This window comes from Tursiops truncatus, chromosome 3, assembly GCF_011762595.2.
Source record: "Tursiops truncatus isolate mTurTru1 chromosome 3, mTurTru1.mat.Y, whole genome shotgun sequence".
NCBI lineage: Eukaryota > Metazoa > Chordata > Mammalia > Artiodactyla > Delphinidae > Tursiops > Tursiops truncatus.
In genome coordinates, this window is record NC_047036.1 from 165,561,659 (window position 1) to 165,588,402 (window position 26,744).

The following is a 26,744-nucleotide window of genomic DNA, read 5'->3' on the forward strand; positions in this document are numbered from 1 at the left end:
CATGTGACCAATCCAGATTAGGAGACACTTTAGAAAATCCCTGACTAGTCCTCCTCAAAACTGTCAACGTCATCAAAAACAAGGAAAGCCTAAGAAAACTGTCCCAGATAAGAGGAGCCTCAGGAGACTTGACAAAATGTCCTACGGGATCCAGGAAGGGGCCCTGGGAAAGAAAAAGGAAATTAGGGAAAAACTAAGGAGATCTGCATAAAGTATGGACTTTAGTTAATAATAATGTATCAATATTGGTCCATTAATTATAACAAACTTACCAGATGATGTTACACATATGGGGAAACTGGCTGTTAGTCTGTGAGGGTGGGGTCTGTGGGAATGCTTTGTACTATCTTCTCAATTTTTCTTTTTTTTTTTTAAGAAATGATGAGAGATTACATCTATTTATTTATTTATTTTTGGCTGCATTGGGTCTTCATTGCTGCGCGTGGGCTTTCTTTAGTTGCGGCGAGCGGGGGCTACCCTTCATGGCGGTGTGCAGGCTTCTCATTGCGGTGGCTTTTCTTGCTGCAGAGACCAGGTTCTTGGCACGCAGGCTCAGTAGTTGTGGCTCGCAGGCTCTAGAGCGCAGGCTCAGTAGTTGTGGAGCATAGGCTTAGTTGCTCTGTGGCATGTGGGATCTTCCTGGACCAAGGCTTGAACCCGTGTCCCCTACACTGGCAGGCAGATTCTTAACCACTGCGCCACCAGGGAAGTCCTGATCTTCTCAATTTTTCTGTAAAGCTAAAACTGTTTTGAAAACTAAAGTCTATTTTTAAAATTAAAAAAAAAAAGATTCTGTACCAGGGTAGACAGAAAAGTAAAGGACAGTTTTATAACATGTGAGAGGTACCCTAGCGAGTAGAGAGTTGCTCACTGGGTCTCCTGACGAGGCCGTAGAGGAAGAAAGGTTTGCATTTGGATTTCTTTTCTCTTTCTTTTTTTCTTTAAGTACTGACCAAAGTATTTTAAAAAAATCATTTCATTTTATTTTCACTGAGCGGCTTGCGGGATCTTAGTTCCCCGACCAGGGACTGAACCCGCGCCCTCAGCAGTGAAAGTGCAGAGTCCTAATCACTGGACCATCAGGGAATTCCCTGCACTTGGATTTCTGACTCCAGAGCCTTTGCCCCAAGTTGATCAGCTGAGCTGTCACTCTGCATTCAATGACTTTAGAAACAACCTATGTAAAACACCGAATGCAGTGAGCGCTCAGTAAATGACTTACTCTTTTTCAACAGGGAGAGTGAGTGAGTGTGTGTGTGCCATCTTTCAGAGGCAGGCAGAAGACCCCAAGACTCCTTTAATTTTGCTTTCCTACCTACCCCGCCTCCATACCCCACCCCCTACCAGCCCAGCTTCTGATCCTCTACCTCTAATGATTATGGGGACCCAGAGTCATTTCTAAATCTGAAGCCTTGAAAGATGCCACGTGACCCCATCTGCCCAGACAGACTATCAGCTGGGCCACTCAGACCACCCCGACTCCTGGGGAGACGGCCTGACGTCTCCGGGTCTTTTCCTTGGCCATGGGGTGGGCATTTGATGGGCGAGCTGCCCCTCAGGTAACAAGAACGACTGCTGGAATTCAGCAGTCACTGCCGGCCCTCCTCTTGTCCCCAGTTCTAGCCGCTCCTCCGTGCCACTTGTGATGTTTCCACATCCAGGTACCTTCCTCCATGGCTGTATGTGTGGATAAATGATCCCAGATCTCTTGGCCTCCCGGGAGGACTTCAGGGCCAGCAGCCTGGGTTCAAATCCCTCCTCACCTACTTTTCTATCTTTCTGATCTGGGTACAATGTGCTTTGTCTCAGTTTCCTCATCTGAAAACAGGGCTGATGATAGTACCGACCTCACAGGTTTTGTTGGGAGGAGTAGATGAGCTAAAGCCTGTCAAGTACTTAGTTCAGGAGCTGGCCCATGATAATTATCTCCCCCTGGGTAGAAAGTTCCATGAGGGCAGGGGCTGGCTAGCCCACTAGTGGATCCCCAGAGTCTAGTGTACCATTAGGCATCTGGTATTTGTGGACTGAATAAACAAACTTCCCCTCCTCAGCAGGCCCACCCCTTATGTGGCGGCCCTGTTTAAATATTAAACGCAATAAAACTAAAATCATTGTTATTGGTAGTAACAGCAGCAGCAGCAAGTACCTTCAGGCTAAAATCAGCTGTGGAAGGACCTGTGGAATCCCTTAGGACCTGTGGAATCCCTTCTGACCTAGGACCTGTGGAATCCCTTCTGACCTAAAAAAAAAGTTTACTACCTTGCATGTCAGCAGCTACTTTCTGCCACCATCACAGGTTCCTTCCTGGCAAATCCCTGATTTCTCTATATTTCAGTATCCCTGAGAATGACAAAGGAAACAATTTAAAGCCCTCATAAGCCTTCCAGGGACAGGTGGATAAGAGAAGTGGCATCTTGTAAAGGATCTCGGCTCTTCAAAGCCAAGATGGTATCTTTCCTGCTGCAAAGGCTGGCTGGGCCAGGGCCCAGGGTGAGGTGGGTCGGCCCTGCCTTTGGGGGCTCTCCAAGCAGATGGATCTGACCTCTTTCTACAGAAGAGATCCAGGCCCTCTTTCAGAAGTGGGTGAGTAGGGAGGGCTGTCAGCTCCTAAAATCAACCAAGTGTCTACTGAGCATCTGCTATGTGCCCTGTTCTCGCCTAGGACTCAACCATGAATAGACAGAGACGTGCCCTGCCCTCGTGGGACTCTTGGGCTGGGAGATAGCCCTCAATGAAACAATCTCACAGGGACTTCCCTGGCGATCCAGTGGTTAAGACTCCATGCTTCCAATGCAGGGGGCACGGGTTCCGTCCTCGGTTGGGGAACTAAGATCCCACAGGCCGCGTGGCGTGGCCAAAAGATAAAAAACAACAACAACAACAAAGAACAATCTCACAAACACATCACGGTGCGCTGAGAAATCAAAGAAAAGTGCCAGTGGGGCTCTTGAAATTTCCCTGGAAGGGATCAATCTCTTCCCCAGCCCCGGTGAGTTGTTAGTTCTCCTAAGTAACCTCCCTCTTGCCCTCTGTTTGGCTTCTAGAACATGTGTGCAGCAGACGTCCCTGGGCGGGGAGGGGTGGGGTGGGGTGGTTTGCTGCCTTTCCAAGTTCAATTCCAAATACTGGTCTCTTTTTTTTTTGCGGTACGCGGGCCTCTCACTGTCGTGGCCGCTCCCGTTGCGGAGCACAGGCTCCAAACGCGCAGGCTCAGCGGCCATGGCTCACAGGCCCAGCCGCTCCGTGGCATGTGGGATCCTCCTGGACCGGGGCACGAACCTGTGTCCCCTACATCGGCAGGCGGACTCTCAACCACTGCGCCACCAGGGAAGCCCTCAAATACTGGTCCCTTTGACCAGGGAGTGTCCCATGGTGTGTGCCCCTTGGATGGCATTTGGGACACAAAGGCCTATAGGATGAAACCCACCAAACAAGGCACGCTCCCCTGCGTGCACCATGCTTGCTCCTGCCGCCTGGGCCTCTTCCAAGCACTTAGGCTGCCTGGAACACCCCTCCGTGCCATGCCTGCCCAGAGAGCTCCTCTCCCAACTCGTATATCATCTCTGCTCCACCTTCCCTGATGCCCCGGGGATACACCGGGCCCTTTTCTCTGCTCCACAGCATGCTGTCCGTTAATCTGTCTCCTGCTTCCACACAGGATGGGATGGTACGGGCACGGGCTGGAATGCTGGTTCCTCCGGGTGGTTTGGGGGGATTAAATGAGATAGTATATCAATGGGGCTTGATACAGGGCCTGGTGCGCAGCACGGCCTGATCAGTGTGCGTTCCTGGTTTCAGCTCTTGCCTGCTGACGTGGAGAGGGTCTTTAGATGCAGGGCAGGAGCCACCCCTGACGCTCCTTCACACCCCAGCCCCTGACTCGATTCCCAGTACGTGGTGGAGGCCTCATCCGGAATAACCAGCACCCATATTCTGCAAGAGGAAACTAGAGCACAATCCTCCATTCCCCCTGCACCCATCAAAAGCACATGCACAAAGACCCGGCCCCCGCCCCCCAGTCTAGGGTAAAGGGCACTGATGTCTTTCACCAGCCCTTCCCGGGAACCTTCCCGTGTTTTCCTAAGGAGTCCACAGTCTATCCCGGGGAGGCTTCTGAGCCCACTGCATCTGCACAAAGTCCCCCCTGGGGAGGCCGTGGAGTTTGTTTCCTGTGTGCCTCGTGACCTTCAGAAGTCTCCTCGTTCAGTCCTCCCTTCAGCACGTGGGCAGAACAAACCTCTCCCCGCCCTGCGTCAGAGGTCTACGTGGGGTGTGGGCACTGCCAGCAAGCAGGCACCCGACTGCCCTCTGCCCCCCGGGAGGTCCCTGTGGGGCCACAAATCCCACAACCAACTGTCTCTTAGCCCTGATGTAAACTGGCTCAGCCATGGAAAGACAGTCATTATCCACTGAGGCATCAGCTAATTCCAACCAGGGGCCCAGGATGCCCAGTGACTCTGCCAGCACCCACAGGTGGGTGACTGCCCTCCTGGACCCCACTGACCCCTTCCACCTGGTGCCCAGGGGACATTCAGGGCCACATCCTAACCCCTCTGGCTCCCCTGCAGTACAAAGTCCTGGTTTCGGGATTTCTCTCCCCATTTTCTAGATGGGTAAGTCGAGGCCCCAAGGCTAGATGCGCTTTTCCCCAGAGCTATCCAGAATCCGCTGGTAAATATCCACAAGGAAGCCTGGGCTTGCTCCTCTGGGGCTTTCCAGGCGTGCTTATGTCAGACAGGCAGCGCCGGCCTGATCTGGATTCCCCTCAGGCAGGACCTGGGGCTCCTTCGCAGTCCCTGCGGTCCTGGCTGCCCTGTCTCGCCAGTTCTGTGATCTGCCCTCCTCTTTGACTTGCCTCATCCCAACCTGCAGTCAAACCAAACCACCTGCAGTCGACCACAGAAGCCCAAGGGAACACACAGGTTGGACCCAAGGATGTGGGCTGTAGGGCGGGAAGAGCCAGTACACCTGGAAAGACACGATGACATGGGTCCCCCAGATCCATCCCAGCCCGGCTGAGGGGAAAAAAACCAAGCCGACTCCTCACTCGTGTTCCACCCGAGCCTCTTCAGCACATTTTTCCCTTCTGAAAATATTCCTTAACAAAGAGCTGTCTGCTTCTGGCAGGCCCAAACCCAGCCCCACTGGGTCTCAAATGCCAGGATCGAAGGAAGCTGTTTCATTTTGGCATGACATGCCGGTCGTGGGTGAAAGAGTTCTCGGGGCTGTCAGGGGCTGCTCCTGCCATCTGAGGCCAGCGGGCGTGGTGGGGTCAGGATGCTGGTCCTACCAGTCTGGTCAGGCTTCAGGACCAGGGCCAGGAGCAGGCGGTACCCCTACCCCTCTGCCAGGGGTGGCAGAAATCAGGGGGCAGCCAGTGGTTCTTTTGGGGAGACTGGTGTAGGCGAGAGAGGGAGCATCCTTCCCTTTGAAGAAGGGTAAAGCGAGGGAGATGAATAAAGGGGAAGAGGCCTGGGGCAGGTGTCCAAGGGGTGCTGGGAGATTCTGGGTCACCCCGCCACCTCCAGGGCCCCAATAGGGGCACAGGCTCAGGGAGGCTGGTGTGGATGGGAAGGCTGGCTGCCTGGGGCCGGGCAGGTAGCTCATGTCTCTGAGTCTCTGCCTGAGCTGGGAGCTGCGGGGTCCTCCAGGAGGACCTGGGCAGGTGAATTCCAAAGAGGGGTGCCAAAGTGCTGAGGAGCCGTGTGTGTGTGTGTGTGTGTGCGTGCGCGCGCGTTGACGGGGGCAGGTCCCAACTGCCTGGCCCTGTGTTGGAGGTCTTAAGTTTTTCTGCGTGTGCTGGGGATCCAAGTGTCTGTCCGTGTGTGTGTGAAGGGCTCCTGAATGTGTGTGAGGGGCCCAGGGTGTCTATCAGTATGAGTTGTTGGGGGTTCATGGGTTTTGCTCTGTTGCCTCCCGGATGTGTGTGTGTGTGTGCATGTGAGTGGGGCCCTCACAGAGGTGGGTGTCCCTTAGGTGAGGAGTGGGGTTCAGAACATCTGTTGGGAGGTCCTGAGCATGAGGTGAGGGTGGATTTTCAGGAAGTAGGGATCAAGACGGGTCAGGATCAGGGAGTGTGTGCGATGATGACCCTGAGGAGTGGCTTTCAGGGGTGCCCTTGGGCATGGGGCTGCTGGGGGTGGGAGATGGCCCAGCAGGCCGAGGTGAGGCCTGCGGGCAGGAATCCGGATTTACAGAGGCTGGGGAGGGGTCCTGTGCGGTCAGAAGGGAGGGGTATGGCTCTAAGACGGGTATCCTTGGGGGCGGGGGCAGGTCTGGGCCCAGAGATAGGATGTGAAGTGAGGGGAGGGATGGTGTGGCAAGGGGTCTACAGATGAAAGGGGTCTTGAGGGATCGGGACAGAGAGAGGGCGGAGGTCCTGGGCTTGCGGGGGCGCTCGTAGGGGCCGGGTCTGCGGGGTGGGGACTGGGGGAGCCCTGAAGGGTCCGGGAAGGGGTCCTGAGGGTCAGTAAAGAGGGTGAGCGGGGGTCACGGGCCTGAGGGGCCCTCCCGGGGAGGGGGCGGCGTGGGGGCGGAGGGCGCCCGGAGGAGTCGTGGGAGGGGCCCTGAGGGGTCGGGAAGCGTCGGAACGAGGATGGGCAGGGGCCAGGGCCCGAGGCTGACGGCCAGGGTCCGTGCTGGGAGTGCCGAGGGCTCCCGGCGCGGGGTCCGGGGCGAGGGGGCCCGAGTCCCAGTCTTGCCCGGCCCCCGTGGGCCGCAGCGCGGAGTCGCGGGCCTGAGAAGGCGCCCGGGAGGCCCGGCCCGCACCGCCTACCTACCTGCGAAGAGCGCGCTGCCATAGCCATGCCGAGCCTCGCCGTCCCGGGCCGCGCCGCCGTCCCGGGCCCCGCCGCGTCGCTCGCCCCGCAGCCCGGCCCGGCCCCCTCAGCCGCCCCCCGGGACCGCGGCCGCCGCCGGCTCTGTCGCTGCCATTTCACCCGCTGACAGGAGCCGCTGCCCCGCCCCCGAGGCCCAGTCAGCCAATTCACCGCCCCCAGGCGCTATGGCTCCGCCCACTGGCCAGGAGTGACGGGGTGTCTGGCCAATCCATGGTCACTCCGTAAGGAGGGCGAGGGCCCTGGCTACGGCCAGAAGGTTGCCGCCTTTAAGGAGAGAAGCGAATTGAAATTAGGGAAGCAGTGAAGGACGGGGTGTTTTGCCTATCGGAATGTGGAATCCTGTTGATCAACACTTGGAAGGACCAATAGGAAGGAGAGAGGGGGTGTGTCTCTGAGGGAAGGCTGCGTCCCTGAGGAACCCCAGACAGAGGCAGGCCAGCGTTTGGCTCTAAGCCCCGCCCAGAGCCGGGCTTTTTGCCCAATAACGAGACTTCCTGGGACGGCCATTATTATCTGCCCCTCAAACCTCGGCCCTGGTAACTCTTGGGCCTCTATAAAGAAGATTGACACCTAGAGAGCCAATGACACTGAAGGAGGGCGGTGAAGTGACGCTCTCTGGCCAACGAGATCATGTGAGGTTAGCCTCCCGGGCGGTGGGGCTTGAGGCCTGGTGGAGTGAATGAAGTACGGGAGGGGCTGAGAAGGGCGTGGCCTAGATCAGTGATGGGGCGGGGGCAGATCAGGTAGAGGCTAATGGGTTGGGTCTGAGAAGGGGCGTTGCCAGAAATCCCTTAGGCTGCGGAACCACGTCTTCTCTGAGCCCGGCTCTGTGCTGAGGGCGGGGCTTTGGGTGGTCGGGGTGTCACACCGGAGACTCAGGCCTGTCGCATTCTCTAGTCTAGGCCGGGTTAGGTATCTTGTCTGAGGCTGACAGTGTCTTATGTTCCCCCATCAAACTCAGAGCACGCTGTTATCACTGCTTACATGGCCCTCCCATCCCCCACCCCTCCTAAATAGATGGGGGCGGGGGAAGGCAGGGCCTAGGTCAGGGGTTCCCCGGCATTGCTGAGCAGGGGCCCAGCACATGGGAACTGCTTATAAATGTTTGATGAGTGAATGAATGGCGGGCCCAAGGTTATTAACAGGGAAGGGAAGGGTGGGGGTATCGCTCAGGCTGGGGAGGGAGATGTAGAGGCAGTTATGGATAGGGGGCAAGACTTAGAGAAAAGGACAAGTTTCCGCCCCAAGATGCAGGGGTGGGCCCTGGAGGGGAGTGGGGCAGCGAAGGACCCTGTCACAGAAGAGTGGGTGACATCGTAAGTTCAAAATGGAGAGACAGAAATGGAAACGGGGAAGGCTGGCACCCAGAGTGGGGAGTGTCAGGACCTTCTGAGGTTTGAGATCTCCACCTTCTAAATAGTAGGTAGGGGGCTCCTTCTGGTTTTGGGAGTGGTGAATGCCATACAGCCACGCTTTCTGCCCCTGTCCATCCGTCTCTGCCTGTCTACAATCTGTCCCATCTACATTTTGCCTCTGTCTGTTCTCTCTTTGTCTCTGTCTCTACTCTGAATCTGTCTACACCCTCTCTGCCGCTGTCTATACTCCTTCTCTGTGTCTTCCCTCTCTCTTACTATCTATTGTACATTGCATCTATTAAAATTTTGGAACTGTTAAGAAAAGCTTCCAAGCGTATTTCTAAAAACTCTGTGGTAAAAATAGTTATAATGAATTCCTTCTCCCCCACACGCCCATATACCCCCATACCCCATTCTTTAAAAAAGAACGTATCTTTGTGACTTTCCTGGTGGTGCAGTGGTTAAGAATCTGCCTGTCAGTGCAGGGGACATGGGTTTGAGCCCTGGTCCGGGAAGATCCCACATGCCGCGGAGCAACTAAGCCTGTGTGCCACAACTACTGAAGCCCACGTGCCTAAAGCCCATGCTCTGCAACTAGAGAAGCCACTGCAATGAGAAGCACGTGCACCGTAAGGAAGAGTAGCCCCTGCTCGCCGCAACTAGAGAAAGCCCACGCACAGCAACAAAGACCCAATGCAGCCAAAAATAAAAAAATGAAATTATATATATATAAAAAAGAACATAACTTTGATTCCCTGGCTGTCCAGTGGTTAGGACTCCATGCTTTCACTGCCGAGGGCCCAGGTTCCATTCCTGGTTGGGGAACTAAGATCCCACGTGCCGCAGGGCCAAAAAAAAAGAAAAGAAAAGCATATCTTTGCCTCCCCCTCCCTTTTTTTTTTTTGGTGGGATCTTAGTTCCCAGGCCAGGGATCGAACCCATGCCCTATTGCAGTGGAAGGGTGGAGTCTTAACCACTGGACCGCCAGGGAAGTCCCTATTTGCCTTCTTTCTTTTAAAGCTTATGTACTGGCCATTTCATAGTCCTTGACAAATCCAAGGTGACCTTGGATTTGCAGAGTATGAAGCCGAAGAGAATCTTAGACATTGTCCTCTGATTCCTGGGTGGACTTGGGAGGCGGGGGGAGGACCCCTATGGGCATGTTAGAGATAGGATGCAGGAAGTCAGGAGGGCAAGAGTGACACCAGCATGTGGTGAGGGTCAAGTAGTCACCAAAGGACAATCTCTGAGCTGGCTGCCCATGGTCCCTCATGCGGAGGAGTGAGGAGCCGTCATAAAGGACAAATCTTGGAGTTTGCCTTCAGAAAAGAACAGTTTGGTGTGACCCACAATTTCCAAGGAACAGGAGAACCTGGACTGGTACAGGAGGTGGGGGACAGAGGGGTCTGCAGAGGCACAAACCTGGGTGGGGTCCAAGGCCACCCAGATAGAGGTCATGACCAGATCGTTTCTGGGACCTTGCCTAGGAGATAAGTGGCATCTGGTGTCTGGGGAATAAAGTTAAACACTAGGAAGATGCACAGGGCATCTGACCCTCTCATCCTTACTCTGCCGTATTCACACAAAGGATGGTTTTATTCTGGGGATGCTTTGATTCCATTTTTATAAGCACAGTGGGAAAAAAAAATCCAACACATTTCTGTTGGAAAAGACTTTTGAATCCTAAGCTGAATCTAGCCAATTAGATTGCTGGATCACTTTGCTATTCAGTGCACTTAAACCGTTCCCAATTTTTTTTCAGTGTTCATTTTTACTTGATTGAAATCATTTTTATCAGGAACATTTTTTTCCATGTGATTTTTGCAGTAAACATTTGATTCATTAATTGGACTCTTTTTGTCCAGTTTTTACCAGCTGTCAATTCTACCTCTGTGATTTTTTTTTGGGGGGGTGGTTGTCATTTCTTCAGAGTCAGATTTTGCATATTTAAATTTATTAAAAGACTCTTCTCAGTATTTAGCAGATAAGTTTTCGCACAATCAAAATTTTTTTTCTGGACTAAGCTTTGGACTCAAAATTTGTTTGTTGGGAATATTGACTAATATGGTCTCAGACTTGATACTGTCTTATAAAGAGCGAAAAAGGGGACAATATATGTAGCTCCTCCTATAAAGAAGTAGAGTCTGTTTCCCCATCACTTGAATTTGAGCTGGCTTTATCACTTATTCTGACCAACAAAGTGCATCAGAAGTGATGCTGGGCTAGTTCTGAGCCCAGATCTTAAGAGGCTTAGCAGCTTCTGCTCTTTTTTTTTTTTTTTTGGAGAATTTTTAATTGTGGTAAAATATATAGAACCTAACATTTGCCTTTTTTTTTTTTTTTTTTTGCGGTGCACCAGCTTAGTTTCTCCGCGGCATGTGGGATCTTCCCGGGCCAGGGCTTGAACCCGTGTCCCCTGCATTGGCAGGCGGATTCTTAACCACTGCGCCACCAGGGAAACCCCCTACTAGCTTTCTAAATGGTTGATCTACTACCTTTACTGTATATTTGCCTTTAACAATGAGATTTTTCCTTTCATAATTTCACAGTTTTAGTTATGGTCTTTTCTGCTTAGAGAAGTCCCTTTAACATTTCTTGTAAAGCTGGTTTGGTGGTGCTGAAGTCTTTTTAGTTTTGCTTGTCTGTAAAACTTTTGATCTGTCCTTCAAATGTGAATGAGAACCTTGCCGGGTAGAGTATTCTTGGTTGTAGGTTTTTCCATTTCATCGCTTAAAATATATCATGCCACTCTCTTCTGACCTGCAGAGTTTCTGCTGAAGAGTCAGCTGATAGCCTTATGGGAGTTCTCTTGTACATAACGTCTTGCTTTTCTATTGCTGCTTTTAATATTCTCCCTTTATCTTTAATCTTTGCCATCTTAATTACAACATGTCTTGTTATGGTCCTCTTTGGGTTGATCCTGATTGGGACTCTCTGTGATTCCTGGACCTGGATGTTTGTTTCCTTTCCCAGGTTAGGGAAGTTTTCAGCTATTATGTCTTCGAATATGTTCTCCGCCCATTTCTCTCTCTCTCATCTCCTTCTGGGACCCCTATAATGTGAATGTCAGCATGCTTGATGTTGTTCCAGAGGTCTCTTAAACTGTCCTCATTTTTAAAAATTCTTTTTTCTTTTTTTCTGTTCAGCTTGAGTGATTTCCGCTATTCTTTCTTCCAGTTCACCGATCCATTCTTCTGTATCGTCTAATCTACTGTTGATTCCTTCAAGTGTATTTAAAAAAATATTTATTTATTTGGCTGCCCTGGGTCTTATTTGCGGCACGCAGGATCTTCGTTGCGGTGTGCAGGATCTTTTGGTTGTGGCATATGGGATCTAGTTCCATGACCAGAGATCGAACCCCGACCCCCTGCATTAGGAGTGCAGAGTCTTAACCCTTGGACCACCAGGGAAGTCCCTCAAGTGTATTTTTTTTTTTTTTTTTTTTTGCGGTACGTGGGCCTCTCACTGTTGTGGCCTCTCACGTTGCGGAGCACAGGCTCCAGACGCGCAGGCTCAGTGGCCATGGCTCACGGGCCCAGCCGCTCCGCGGCATGTGGGATCTTCCTGGACCGGGGCACGAACCCGTGTCCCCTGCATCGGCAGGCGGACTCTCAACCACTGCGCCACCAGGGAAGGCCCCTCAAGTGTATTTTTAATTTCAGTTATTGTACTCTTCAGCTCTCTTTGTTTTTTCTTTATATTTTCCAACTTTTGTTTTTTTAATACCTAACTTCTGGGAATTCCCTGGCAGTCCAGTGGTTAGGACTCTGCGCTTTCACTGCTGAAGGCTCAGGTTCAATCCCTGGTCAGGGAACTAAGATCCTGTAAGCTGTGTGGCACAGCTTAAAAAAAAAAAAAAAGCCTAACTTCTCACTCTGTTCATCCATTTTCCTCCTTAGTTCTTTGAGCACCATTGCGATCATACCTTAAACTCTTTACTGGGTAGGGTTGCTATAAACCTTTGACTGTTGAGAAATTTGGTTATGACAGTTTCTGCTTGTTTTTTGATGTTTCTGTTGGGGGTTGATGAGAGAGCTGCCTACCCTGCCATTTAGCCCAGTAACCTGGGTGATGAGAGGCACGTGACTCAGTCACCCCTGCGGCCTCAATCACCAACCAATCAACCTCCAGCCATGAGTAAGTCCATCTGTTCCCATTTTCTATTGCTGTGTAACATAAAATAGCAACCATTTAAAATATATTCATGGGTTCTGTGGGTCAGGAGCCTGGACAGGGCACAACAGGATGGCTTGTTCTGCTCCATGGCATCTAGGACTTAAGCTGAGAAGACTTGAAGGGCTGGGGGGTGCCTAGAGTGACTGGGAGCTGGCATTTCTATTCACATGTCTGGTTTCTGGGCTGGATCACTCAAATGATTGGGGTCTTTTGGGGGGAAAATCCCTCTTTTTTTCTGTAGTCTCAGGGTGTCTCCATGTAGTCCCTCCACATGGCATCTCTAACATGGCAGCTTCAGGGTAGTTGGACTCCTTACATGACGTCTCAAGTCTCTGGGAGTGAGTCTTCCAGCAAACAAGGAAGCAGCTTGCATGGTCTTTTATGATCTAGTGTTGGAGCTCATATAATATTGTTTCTGCTATACTCTATTCGTTGAAGCAGTCCAAGCCCACCCAGATTCAGGGGGATCAAGACCTCCTCTCTTGATGCGAGCATTGTCAAAGTATTTTCACTTATCTTGTAAAACTGCACTGGCTAAGTAGCCAGACTTAATCGACCCACCAGCTGACCACAGATTCATGAATGAGCTCACCTGTGCTCAGCAGAACTTTCCAACAGAGCCAGACTCAAATTTCTGAACCACACAATTATGAACTAAATAGCTTTTCTTTTTATTTATTTATTTTGTGGTACGTGGGCCTCTTACTGTTGTGGCCTCTCCTGTTGCGGAGCACAGGCTCCGGACGCACAGGCTCAGCGGCGATGGCTCACGGGCCCAGCTGCTCCACGGCATGTGGGATCTTCCCTAACCGGGGCATGAACCCGTGTCCCCTGCATCACCAGGCGGACTCTCAACCACTGCACCACCAGGGAAGCCCTAGTTTTTATTTTGAATCATTAATTTTTGGAGAGGGGAAGTTTGTTATGCAGCAAATGCTAACTGATACATCTTGGCAGGTACATAGCACTCACCAAGCCTAATATCTGCTGATCACTTCCTGGAGCCCTGCAAGGTGATGTAAATGAGAAGACCCATGGCTTCTGTAGTGCAATGACTTCTCCCTGTCTGTGTTCACCCTACAGTCCACTGCCCTTGGTTTTACCTGCCATGACAATTCCACCCATCCCACTGCTCCTTGATTAGTTTCAACAACCCGTGAACATAATAAAAGAAATATTGAAGCACTCCTTAGCTATTCTACTCTTAGACTATACAGCTTACTCCATTTAGTCTCTCATTTTACAGATATTAATTGAGCATCTACTATATGCCATTCACTCGAAAACACTGGAGACATGATAGTTAATGTGAACAAAAGGGTCCCAGCACTAACAGAATTATAGTCTGGTGGGATATGGTAAGCCGTTTCTAAAATGGTCCCTACCTCTTGGTATTCATGGCCTTGTGTAATCCTCTACTAAAGAGTAATTTGCTTCTAATTACTTCCAGTAGAATATCTCATCATGAAGAAATGCCAATTCGGAAACTAGGTTACAAAAGATTCTGACTCCTGTCTTGCTGGCACTCTCTTCCTTGCTGGCTTTGATGAAGTTGCCTTGTTGGAGAAACTCATGTGGTAAATAACTAAAGGCATCCTTTGACCAACAGATAGCTAGGAACTGAGACTCAGTCCAACATCCCACAGGAAGCAAATCTGACCCAAATCCACATGAGTGAGGTTAGAAGTGAATCCTTCCCCTATCCAACTTTCAGATGAAACCCTAGTCCTCCTGGCCATCCCCCTAATTGCAGCCTCAAGAGAGATCCCAGGCAAACGATCCACTAAGTCATGGCTAGATTCCTGACCTGCAAAAACCTGGGATAACAAATGTGTGTTGTTTTAATCCATTCAGTTTGTGGCAATTTGTTATATAGAAACAGATAACTTCTATGTAGGGGAGCCAGAGGTGAAACAAGCAAATCAGTGAACAATTTGGAGATAGATCACAGAGCGATACAAGATATCCAAAGGGACCCAAGAAGAAGCTTGAAATCCGAGCCAACTGGGGCTTCCATGGAAGTCCAGTGGGTAAGACTCCGTGCTCCCAATGCAGGGGACCCGTGTTCAATCCTTGGTCGGGGAACTAGATCCTGCATGCATGCTGCAACTAAGAGTCTGCATGCTGCAATTAAAAGATCCAGCACGCTGCAACTAAGACCCAGCGCAGGGGCTTCCCTGGTGGCGCAGTGTTTAAGAATATGCCTGCTAATGCAGGGGACACGGGTTCGAGCCCTGATCCGGGAAGATCCCACATGCCACGGAGCAACTAAGCCCATGCGCCACAACTACTGAGCCTGCGTGCCATAACTACTGAAACCCGCACGCCTAGAGCCCGTGCTCCACAACAAGAGAAGCCACCGAAATGAGAAGCCCGCACACCGCAATGAAGAGTAGCCCCTGCTCACCGCAACTGGAGAAAGCCTGTACGCAGAAATGAAGACCTAACAGAGTCAAAAATAAAATAAATAAATTTATATCAAAAAAAAAGACCCAGCGCAGACTAAATAAACAAACAAAAACCTGAGCAGACTAAATATCATACAAGACACTAGAAGGGAAAGTAATTCAAGATCTAGTACCTAAAACAACATCAGAACAAGACTGTTTTATAGCCTCACCCTTGTCTCCCTATACCCTAGCTTGTGGCCATTTGGTATTTATAACCACTTTGGGCTTTCACTTTTGACCTATTGGATCTTGGGTGGTTTCTCACTCAGTTCTGGTCTCGGTGTCTCCCTCTGACTTTGCTGCCCTCTGCAACCTCAGGCTGGCTGCAATCCTGGAGAAATTGGACAATCAGTCCATCCCTGGTTCTCTTCCTTTCTTGTCCTTCCAACAGCAGAAGGGGATTTGGATTGCAAAGGTTCATAAATGACAGGCAAATTGCAAGGTCAGGCAAAAGAAGAGGAAGGAGATGGAGCAATAACGGGCTGGGAGGAAGGAGGAGACCCAGCAGGTGAAGCCATCAGGGGAGTCCCAGGAAAGCGGGGTTCAAGCAGGAAGTGGGGAGTGGCCACCTTTATCAAGGGTGAGGCCAAGACAGTAATGGGTCTGCTGCTGTTCTCAAAGGAAAAGTAGATACTGCCATTGGTGGTTTTGGGAGGGGTGAAGGCAGGAGTGAGAACAGCCCTTTTCTAAGAAGTGTGGTGACACCTAGAGGTTTTTCCACAAAGATGGATGAAGCATGCCTCTGTTCCTGGAAGTCTTCTTGCTCCAAGACGTGAGGCACAACTCATCCACATCACCAGGAATGGAGTCGATGAGGCTGGAGCAACAGCTGACCCAGGACCCTTTACTGCAGGGCAGAATGTGTGATGGGGCACACCTTCCTTCCTGGGGCTCTGGAGGGCAGCAGTGCCTAGGAGGGGCTAAGGCTCAAGGTGAGGAAATGAGCAAACCCAGAGGACTGTGAAGTCACTCTCAAGAATAGGTAAAATCTTGAGAGAAGGAGGAAGGGCAGCATGCCAGGCAGAGGGACCAGCTAATGCAAAGGCAAGGAGGCAGGAAGGTATCTGTTCTGTAAACCTGTGTTGAAGCCTCCTTGACCACTGGGTGGTGCTGTCCAGCCTGGTGAGAAACACAGTAGGCTGTCCATTGCCTGATTCCTGCCCACAGCCCACAGTGGTCTCCTCCTGGTCTGTGTATGTTAGCTGAGGTTCTGGAATTCTGGTGCTGGTAGGTTTCTGTGAGGCCAGCCCAGCCTGGGTCCCATTTCAATGACACCTCTAAAGCAGCAGGTGGCACTTGTCTGAGAATCAGGGAGGAAGGTGGGGTATAACCTGGGGCAGATCTTTGGGGAAATCCTTCTGCTGTCAGATCAAAGTTTATAAGGTAGACAGAGTCTGTGCAGCTCAACTCGTTTGGGAGGGGGCTCCACGTGGGTAGGCAAGGAAGACTTCCTGGGGGAGGTGGTATTAAAAGATGGTGTGATTTGTCGGTGGAAGAGAGAGATGAGAATCCAGGCGGGAATGTAGGACTGGGCAGCTACATATGTCTGTGTGGTACAGAAGATGAACTAGGCAATGGAGTGAGACAGTATTTCCTCACTCACCTCATCTGTTTACCAGACATTTGTTGAGATCTGATGAGCTTTGCGGTTGGTAAGGGTGGCGCACACCAGTTCCACGGGGACAGAAGCTCCTCCATGCAGGATTCTTCTGGACCTTGCCTTATGTACTCCATCTGGTTGCTCATCTGTCTCCTTTATAATATCCTTTATAACAAACCAGTAAATGTTTTGGTAAGTAAATGTTTCCCTAAGATTTGTGAGTTCTAACAAATTATCAGACTTGAGGAGGGAGTCATGGGAAACCCTGATTTGTAGTGGGTGGGTCAGAAGTACACATGGCCTGGATCTACACTTGGTGTCTGAAGTTGAGGACAGTTTTGTGGGACTGACCCCTTAACCTGTGGGATCTGTTAAAAACAAGAAAACAGAGCCAAAATGGAGTCACTTATAGTGAGTCTCACATCACCAAACTCAGGCTTAACGACAGTTAGAGCTCTCTCAGAAATGGAATCTTAAACCAGCCAATAAGGAATCGTCTGATAGACCCCTGCCATCCCCTGCAGGAAAATAATCTTACAATGACCCAGCCACTTTTTTGCCGGTACCACTTCCTTGATCCTACTCCCTTCTGCCTATATAAAACCTCTAGCTTGGGACTTCCCTGGCGGTGCAGTGGTTAAGAGACTGCGCTTCCATTGCAGGGGGCATGGGTTCGATCCCTGATTGGGGAACTAAGATCCTGCATGCCGTGTGGTGCGGCCAAAAGATAGAAAATAAAAAACAAAAAAACCCCAAACCAAGAAACCTCTAGCTTTGTACAGCTCTTCAGGGCTCCTTTCTATCTGCTAGACTGGATGCTGCCCAGTTCTTGAATCATTGAATAAAGCCAACAAGATCTTTAACATGTACACAGTTGCTTTTTTTTTTTTTTTTTTTTTAACAGATCTGATGCTGTCTCCAGGTGGATAGTGTCAGGACTGCGTTCAATCTGTAGGACATCCAGTCAGAGTCGGGTGAGACTGAGAGAGTGGCTTGGTGATGTTGGAAAATACTCCAGAGCTTTCTGACGGTCACATTCTAGGGGAAAGGTTACGTGCTGAAGGATGAGTTGTTTGAGAGGAGATGGAACAGGGTGGTAGGAGAAAGGGTGCTTTCAGTTCAAGTGATCCACACGTGCAAAGGTCAGGAAGTGAAAGAGAATGTGGCTTCCTTCCTAGAGGAACTGAAAGTTTTTCAGCAGGACTTTAGAGCCCCAGGAGGAAAAATGGGATGGCCGGTCCAGGATCCAACCATGAAGTATTGAACACCAGGCGGAGGGGTTTATAAAGAACAGTAGTAGGAACAGCCCATCCAAGAGAAAGTATCTTGTTTCATCTTCCTGAGGGGTTGGTGTTCCAGCTCTGTTGATGTGTCTCTGGAGGTGGGAAAGCCACCACCTCCCCAGATCTGCCTCCAGTTGTGAGGCCGTGAGCATGTCTCATCAACCCCTGAGCCTCAGTTTTCCCCATATGTGAAATGGGGACACAGAGCGTCTTAGTCCTTTCAGGCTGCGATAACGCAATGCCATAGACAGGGGGGCTTAAACAACCAACATTTATTTCTCACAGTTCTGGAGGCTGGAAGTCTAAGATCAACGTGTGGGGAGATTTGGTGTCTGGTGAGGACCCGCCTCCTGATTCACAGAAGACCATCTTCTGGCTGTGTCTTCACATGGCAGAAGGGGTGAGAGACGTCTCTGGGGTCTCTTTTATAAGAGCACTAATGCCATTCACGAGGTAATCACTTCCCAAATGCCCACTTCAGAATATCATCCCCTTAGGGATTAGGTTTCAAGATAGGAATGTGGCCGAGTGGGACACAAACATCCCGTCGATGATACAAACCCACTGCACAGGGCTGTCGTGAGAAAAGTCGGGTCTCTTGGCACCAAACAGATGCCCGATAAAAGTTCTTTCCCTCCTCCTTTCTTTTTTTTCCTTCTTCTTCTTTTATTTTTTTGGCCGTGCTGGGCAGGCGGCATGTGGGATCTACTTCCCTGACCAGGGATCGAACCCTCGCCCCCTGCATGGGAAGCACGGAGTCTTAACCACTAGATTGCCAGGGAAGTCCCCCTCCTCCTTTCTTTCTTTTTTTTTTTTTTTTTGCGGTACGCGGGCCTCTCACCGCTGTGGCCTCTCCCGTGGCGGAGCACAGGCTCCGGACACGCAGGCCCAGCGGCCATGGCCCACGGGCCCAGCCGCTCCGCGGCATGTGGGATCCTCCCGGACCGGGGCACAAACCCGTGTCCCCTGCACCGGCAGGCGGACTCTCAACCACTGCGCCACCAGGGAAGCCCCCTCCTCCTTTCTTTAAGGAACAAAACCCCCTCCGAAAGACCTTGAACATGCCGCACAGTTGGATCTCCCATTCTCTGTTCAACCATCCACCAGCACTAGTCACTCTGGTTGTGTCATTACTTTTCCATCAAGAATATAAAAGGGGCTTCCCTGGTGGCGCAGTGGTTGAGAGTCCACCTGCCTATGCAGGGGACGCGGGTTCGTGCCCCGGTCCGGGAGGATCCCACATGCCGCGGAGCGGCTGGGCCCGTGGGCCATGGCCGCTGGGCCTGCGCGTCCGGAGCCTGTGCTCCGCCACGGGAGAGGCCACAACGGTGAGAGGCCCGCGTACCGCAAAAAAAAAAAAAAAAAAAAAAAAAAAGAATATACAAGGGAGGGTCTTCCCTGGTGGTCCAGGGGTTAAGGCTCCATGCTTCCACTGTAGGGGGCGTGGGTTCAATCCCTGGTCAGGGAATTAAGATCCCACAAGCTGCCTGGCGTGGCCGAAAAAACTTTAAAAAAAAGAGAGAGAAAAAAAAGAATATACAAGTGATAATAACTCGTTTATTATCATTGTTGGAGTGCCCACTACCTGCCAGGCAGTGTTCTTGACTTTGGGGATGTAGCAGTGAAGAAAATAGACTCAGTCTCCTCCCTGTGAACAGCTGGCTCCCAGTTGTTTTTATAAATAGTTTAGTGAAACTCAGCCCCACCCATTCACTGACATATTGTCCGGGTGCTTTCATGTTACAGGGGCAGAACGGAGGAGCGGTGTCAGAGACTGATTGACCCGCAGGGCCGAAAAATACTTGCTATCTGTCCCTTTTCAGAAAACATTTGCCAATTCTTGGTCTAGAAGGTTACATTCAGGGTGAGACAGCTGGTAGACAGATAAAATTTTGAACCTGAATCTGGCCCTCTCTCTCTCTCTCTCTCTCTCTGTCGGACTCCCTAATTAAGAAAGGCAAAACTATTAGTTCCCACTCCACACCCTCCTAGCTTTAGCACAAAGTAAGTGGTGAAGGAGTGCTGGCAGGATTTCCATTTCTGTTGAGAATGTAGAAGTCCCCCAAAGACCCTCCCTTCCATGGTGATAACTAGAAAAACCCGTACTTTTCAATAGGACTAGTCAAGAATGAATGCAAGGAAGCCTTGATGAGCTGGGTTTCAGACATAAAATTGAGTCCTTCAGGGACTTCCCTGGTGGTCCAGTGGTTAAGACTCTGAGCTTCCACTGCAGGGGGCACAGGTTCGATCCCTGGTCGGGGAACAAAGTTCCCACCTGCCAAGTGGCGTGACCAAAAAATTAAAAAACAATGTTTTAAAAAAAGAGTCCTTCATAGGTGAGGCAAGAGCAGTTTTAGCTCCTGTACCAAGGGGGCAGGCAGACACCAGCTCTGGGTGTGGATAGGTTTGCATAGATGGAGAGGTGTTTAGGGGACAAGGTACATCATACAGTTCTTAGATGACGAGAATAAGCATTCCAAATGGTGGGCACCAGAGTGCTGGAGTCCAAACTTGGTGAGGAGAGCATCCTCGTGGAGGGATGGCTGGTATGGGATGATGTCAGAGCCCAAGTGACGTAAGCAGGACAACAACATGGGGGTCTGTCTAGCCGGAGGGAGAGGGTCAGTGTCCAAGTGCAGTGAGGAGGGCATCTACATAGCATAGGGCAGGGGCCCCCAACACCCGGTTCATGGCCTGTGAGGAACTGGGCTGCACAACAGGAGGTGAGTGGCAGGCCAGTGAGACAATCTTCATCTGCCGCTCCCCATTGCTTGCATTACCACCGGAACCATCCCCCGACCCCCACCCCGGTCCATGGAAAAATCATCTTCCACAAAACTGGTCCCCGGTGCCAAAAAATGATTGGGGACCGCTGGCATAGGGGATAGTGATGGGAAAATGAGATTGGCTATATATAGGGGGATTGATGAAATAAATAAATCATGAAGGATAATGGGAACCAGGTTTCCCACCATCAGAAAAGAGTGTTACAAAGATGAATGGAGCGGGAGTTCTCCGGTGGACTAGTGGTTAGGATTACAGGTTTTCACTGCCATGCCCAGGGTTCAATCCCTGCTTGGGGAACTGAGATGCCGCAAGCTCTGTGGCAAAAAAAAAAAAAAAAAAGCGAATGAAGGGGAAGTGAGAATGAACCTTATTGTATTTAATTGGAGATGTTGGTGTGAATTCATGGTTTTCAAAATATATAGAGAAATAAATGTGTGTGTGTGTCTGTGTGTGTCTTCTCATCTGCCTACTCAGAAGTCCTGGGATCAGTGACACCCCAATAATAATGAGCATACTTAATACTCAGGTCTTGGTTTCTAATGCCATTCTCTGCTTAAAAGCAACCAGTGCTCTTTGGAAAAATGGTTGATTCCAGGGTTCAGACAAGGAAAGTCTACTCAGCAAAAAACCGATAGGCACATGTCAAAAGGATACAGAAGCCAGCATGAAAGGCTTCCACTGGCCAAATCAAAGAAAATTTAAGCATCAAAAAACAGAAAGAGAAAAAAGGAACGTCAGCAAAAACGGCAGAGTAAAATTTGCCTTTCCATAAAAACAATGAAAAAACTGCAGAATTTGTCAGAATCAACACTTTTCGAACTCTGGCAATCAACCAAAAGCTTACAGTAATTCAGGGAGTAAAGAGAAATGACTGAATCTCAGTAAAGAACAACGAGCTTGGTGGAATTTTAACGTACCCTAGTCCCATTCCCCACTCTCCAACTCAGAAATAGCCTTACAGACTCACAGACATAGAAAACTGACTTGTGGTTGCCAAGGGGTGGGGTTCGGGGGGAATGGATTGGGAGTTTGGGGTTAGCAGATGCAAACTATCATATATAAAATGGATAAACAACAAGGTCCTACTGTATAGCACAGGGAACTATATTCAATATCCTGTGATAAACCATAATGGAAAAGAATATGAAAAAGAATGTATATATATGTATAATTGAATCACTTTGCTGTACAGTAGAAATTAACACAACATTGTAAATCAACTATACTTCAATAAAATAAATTAAAAAGAAAAGAAATAGCCTTGGGACTTCCCTGGTGGCACAGTGGTAAAGAATCCGCCTGCCAGTGCAGGGGACACAGGTTCGAGCCCTGGTCCAGGAAGATCCCACATGCTGCAGAGCAACTAAGCCCGTGCGCCACAACTACTGAGCCTGTGGTCTAGAGCTCTTGAGCCACAACTACTGAGCCCGTGTGCCGCGACTACTGAAGCCCGCGTACCTAGAGCCCGTGCTCTGCAACAAGAGAAGCCACCGCAATGAGAAGCCCTCGCACCACAATGAAGAGTTGCCCCCACCCACCGCAACTAGAGAAAGCCCGCGCACAGCAACGAAGACCCAACGCAGCCGGAAAGAAAGAAAGAAAGAAAGAAAGAAACAAAGAAAGAAAGAAAGAAAGAAAGAGAAAAATATTTTTTAAAAAAGAAATAGCCTTAAAAAATAACAGCCCACATTCCTGGTACTGAAGAAAAAGAATAGAGCGGGAGCTCTTACAAAGCCTCATTCCCAAGGAAGAGTAATTATCTGATCTGTCTAGTGGTTCCCCAGAAGACCACACTCAAAAAGCTTGTCTTTAATTGACCTCACTTGAACTTGCCCAATGCTAAAATCCTCTCAGCAGGGAGCACCTGTCAAATGCTTTAACAACACAGCTGCCTGAGGTGATGGGTAACAGTTGGGGGTAAATAATAGCTTAACCAAAAAGTCTTAAAAGGAAACGTTAAGGAATGAGATGTCCTTAGGGACTTTGACAAGTTCCAACATACCCCGGGAATCTGGAAGGCCACATGTATGTGGAGGGTTGTGTGCATACCCAGGAAATACCTGAAAAGGTGCTAAGCTCTTAATTCTGGCAGACTTTGAGGCTCTGAGAAGGCAGGAAGGGGAGGGGAAAGCAGAGTTTTAATCTTCCTGGCTGAGTGTTGAAGTTGTGTCTTAAGCACACAGAGATCTTGGGTGAAGACTGGGGGACTTTTAGTTTCAGGTTTTCAGGGAAGTCTGTTCAATCATTAGCTCAGCACCAAACTAAGTAGAGATTTTAGTCACCATACGTGACAGAGAATAGAGACTTTGCAGAATTAGTTCAGAAAAGTCATTAAATAAACAAAAAAACAACTACTATGGAAGAACAGCAATGGTAACAAACCTTCAGGAGGAGGTAGAATCTATTTCCATAGTTGCCATGTTATATTACAAGGCATACCTCAGAGACATTTTGGGTTTGGTTCCAGACTAGCACAATAAAGCAAATATTGAAATAAAGCAAGCCACATAACTTTTTTGGTTTCCCAGTGCATATAAAAGTTATGTTTACACTATATTGTAGTCTATTAAGTGTGCAATGGCATTATGTCTAAAAAAACACTGTACATACCTTAATTAAAAATACTTTATTCCATTGTAAAGCAATTATACTCCAATAAAGATGTTAAAGTGAAAAAAAAAACTTTATTGCTAAAAATTACTAATCATCATCTGACAACTTAGAGTTGCCCAAAACCTTCAATTGTAAAGAAATGCATTATTGCAAAGCCTAATAAAGTGAAGCCCCATAAAATGAGGCATGCTTGCATTTGAAAGGTCCAGTTTTCAACAAAAAGTTATGAGACATACAAAGAAACAAGAAAATATTACCCGTACACATGAAAAAAGTAAATAGAAACTGTCCTTGAGAAAGTCCAGATATTGGTTACTAGACAAAGACTTCAAATCAGCTGTTTTTAAAGTGATCGATGAGCAAAAGTAAATCATATTTAATAAACTAGAGAAGTATGAGAATAATGTATCACTAACTAGAGGATATCAAAGAGAAAGAAATTATAAAAAGGAACAATGTAGACCATTCTGGGGTTAAAAAGTACAGGGACTTCCCTTGTGGCACACTGGTTAAGAATCCACCTGCCAATGCAGGGGACATGGGTTTGAGCCCTGGTCTGGGAAGATCCCACATACCACAGAGCAACTAAGCCCGTGCACCACAACTACTGAGCCTGGGTGCCACAACTACCAAAGCCCGTGTGCCTAGAGCCTGAGCTCTGAAACAAGAGAAGCCACCTTAATGAGAAGCCCGTGCACCACAAGGAAGGGTAGCCCCTGCTCGCTGCAACTAGAGAAAGCCCACATACAGCAATGAAGACCCAATGCAGCCAAAAATCAATCAATCAATAAAAGTACAATAACTGAAATGAAAATTTTACTAGAGGGCAAATTGCTATTGATTTGAGTAGGTAGAAGGAAGTATCAGCAAAAAATGAAAATGGATCCATTGAGATTATCCAGTCTGAGGAACAGAAAAAAAATTATCAGAGCATCAGAGACATGTGGAACACCAGCAACCATACCAACATATGCGTCATGGGAGCGTCAGAAGGAGAATAAGGACAGAAAGGGGCAGAAAGAATATTTGAAGAAATAACAGTTGAAAACACCCAACATCTGATGAAAATGTTAGGCTACATATCCAGAAGCTAAATGAACTCCAAGGAGGATAAATTCAAAGAGATCCACACTTAGACGCATAATAACCAAACTGTTCAAAGACAAAGGGAATCTTGAACACAGCAAGAGAAAAATGTCTCACTTTGTACAAGTGATCCTCAATTAGATTAACAGTGTATTTCTCATCAGAAACTGTGGAGGCCAGAAGGCAGTGGGAAGACATATTTGAAATGCTGAAAGAAAAAAACCTGTCAATCAAAGATTCTATATCCAGCAAAACTACTTTATTCCACCATAGACAGGAATACAGTACTGATAAATGTCACATCATGCATGAGCTTTGAAAACATTACGCTAAGCAAAAGAAGCCAGACACCAAAGGGTGTTGTATGATTCCATATATATGAAATAGGTAAATCCATAGAGACAGAAAGTAGATTAGTGGTTTCTGGCTCTGGGGGGGAGGAGGAAATGGGGAGTGACTGCTTAATGGGTATGGGGTTTCCTTTTGCGGTGATGAAAATGTTCTGGAACTAGATATTGGTGATGGTTGCACAAAATTCACAACATTATGAATGTACTAAATGCTACTGAACTGTATGGTTTGGATGGTAAAATCTACGTTACGTGTATTTTCCCACAATAAAAGAAATGAAAGGAGTATTTCAGGATGAAATGAAAGAACACTAGATAGTAACTCAAATCCACATGAAGAGATAAAAAGCACCAACAAAGGTAACTACACAGGTAAATATAAAAGACAGTATACATGTATTTTTGGTTTGCAACTCCTTTTTTCCTCCATCTGATTTAAAAGACAACTGTGTAATGCAATCATTAGAAATCTAAGTTGATGGGCACATGTGTATAAAGATGTAATTTGTGATAATAGCTGCACAAAAGGAGGCAGAAATTGAACTAAATAAGAGCAAAGGTTTGTATATTATTAAAATTAAGTTGATATTACTCTGAACTAGATTGTTATAAATTAACAATGTTAATAGTAAACCCCAGGGCAACCACTAAGAAAATAAGTCAAAAATATATAGTAAAAGAAACAAGAGATTTTAAATGATACACTAGAAAATATCTATTTAATAGAAAACCCTAAAGACTCCACACAAAAACTACTAGAACTGATAAACATATTCAGCAAGATAGCAGGATACATGATTAACATACAGAAATCTGTTGTATTTCTTTACACTAACAATGAAATATCAAGAAGGAAAATTTAAAAAAATCTCTTTTTAAACTGCAACAACAACAACAAAATAAAATGAAGTACTTAGGAATTAACCTGACCAAGGAAGTGAAAGACTTATCAGCTGAGAACTATAAAACATTGAAAAAGGAAATTGAAAATGATTCAAAGAGATAGAAAGATATCCCATGCTCTTGGATTGGAAGAATTAATATTGATTAAAATGGCCATACTACCCAAAGCAACCTACAGATTTAACGTGATCCCTCTCATATTACCCATGACATTTTTCACAGAACTAGTACAAATAATCCTAAATTTTATATGAAACCTTAAAAAAACCAGAATTGCCAAAGCAGTCTTGAGGAAAAAGAACAAAACTGGAGGCATAACCCTTCCAGACTTCAGACAATACTACAAAGCTACAGTAATCAAAACAACATGGTATTAGCACAGAAACAGACAAAAGGATCAATGGAACAGATTAGAGAGCCCAGAAATAAACCCACACACCTACGGTCAATTACTGTTTGACAAAGGAGGCAAGAATATACAATGAAGAAAAGACAGTCTTTTCAGCAAGTGGTGTTGGGAAAGCTGGACAACCACACGTAAATCAATGAAGTTAGAACACACCCTCACACCCTACACAAAAATAAACTCAAAATGGCTTAAAAACGTAAATATAAGACATGACACCATAAAACTCCTAGAAGAGAGCATAGGCAAAACATTCTCTGACATAAATTGTACCAATGTTTTTATAGGTCAGTCTACCAAGGCAAAAGAAATAAAAGCAAAAATAAACAAATGGGACCTAATCAAACTTATAAACTTTTGCACAGCTAAGGAAACCATAAGCAAAGCGAAAATACAACCTACAACTAGGAAGAAAATATTTGTAAATGATACGACCGACAAGGGCTTAAGTTCCAAAATATACAAACAGCTCATACAACTCAACAACAACAACAACAACAAAACAACCCAATCAAAAAATGGGCAGAAGTGCTCGCTTTGGCAGCACATGTACTAAAATTAGAATGATACAGAGAAGATTAGCATGGCCACTGTGCAAGGATGACACGCAAATTCGTGAAGCGTTCTATATTTTTGAGTTATTTGTAGTGAGGTGGATGGACGTAGAGTCTGTCATACAGAGTGAAGTAAGTCAGAAAGAGAAAAACAAATGCTGTATGCTAACGCATATATATGGAATCTTATTAAAAAAAAACGGTACTGATGAAACTAGTTGCAGGGCAGGAATAAAGATGTAGACATAGAGAATGGACTTGAGGACACGGGGTGGGAGGGGGAAGCTGGGGCAAAGTGAGAGTAGCATCGACATATATACACTACTGAATGTAAAATATTTA

The 26,744-nt window shown here is 48.0% G+C and overlaps 1 protein-coding gene and 1 non-coding gene across 10 annotated transcripts in view; one reads left to right on the top strand and one right to left on the bottom strand.

Annotated features, from left to right (window-relative positions):
* EVI5L (ecotropic viral integration site 5 like) overlaps positions 1 to 6,956 on the bottom strand; it is a 29,923-nt gene extending 22,967 nt beyond the window's left edge. For 3 of the 9 annotated variants that reach the window (XM_033854469.2, XM_073803304.1, XM_073803303.1), the window contains exon 1: positions 6,780 to 6,955. The gene's annotated coding sequence lies outside the window, so the exon portion shown is untranslated. Of the gene's footprint in view, positions 1 to 6,779 lie in introns of all 9 variants that reach the window. The other 6 variants (XM_073803302.1, XM_073803301.1, XM_073803306.1 and 3 more) reach the window with 3 other exon arrangements.
* Positions 6,957 to 26,376: 19,420 nt separating this feature from the next.
* On the top strand, positions 26,377 to 26,483 carry LOC117312068 (U6 spliceosomal RNA). Its single transcript, XR_004526236.1, has one exon. It is a non-coding gene; the product is annotated as a U6 spliceosomal RNA (small nuclear RNA).
* The last annotated feature ends 261 nt before the right edge of the window (positions 26,484 to 26,744 follow it).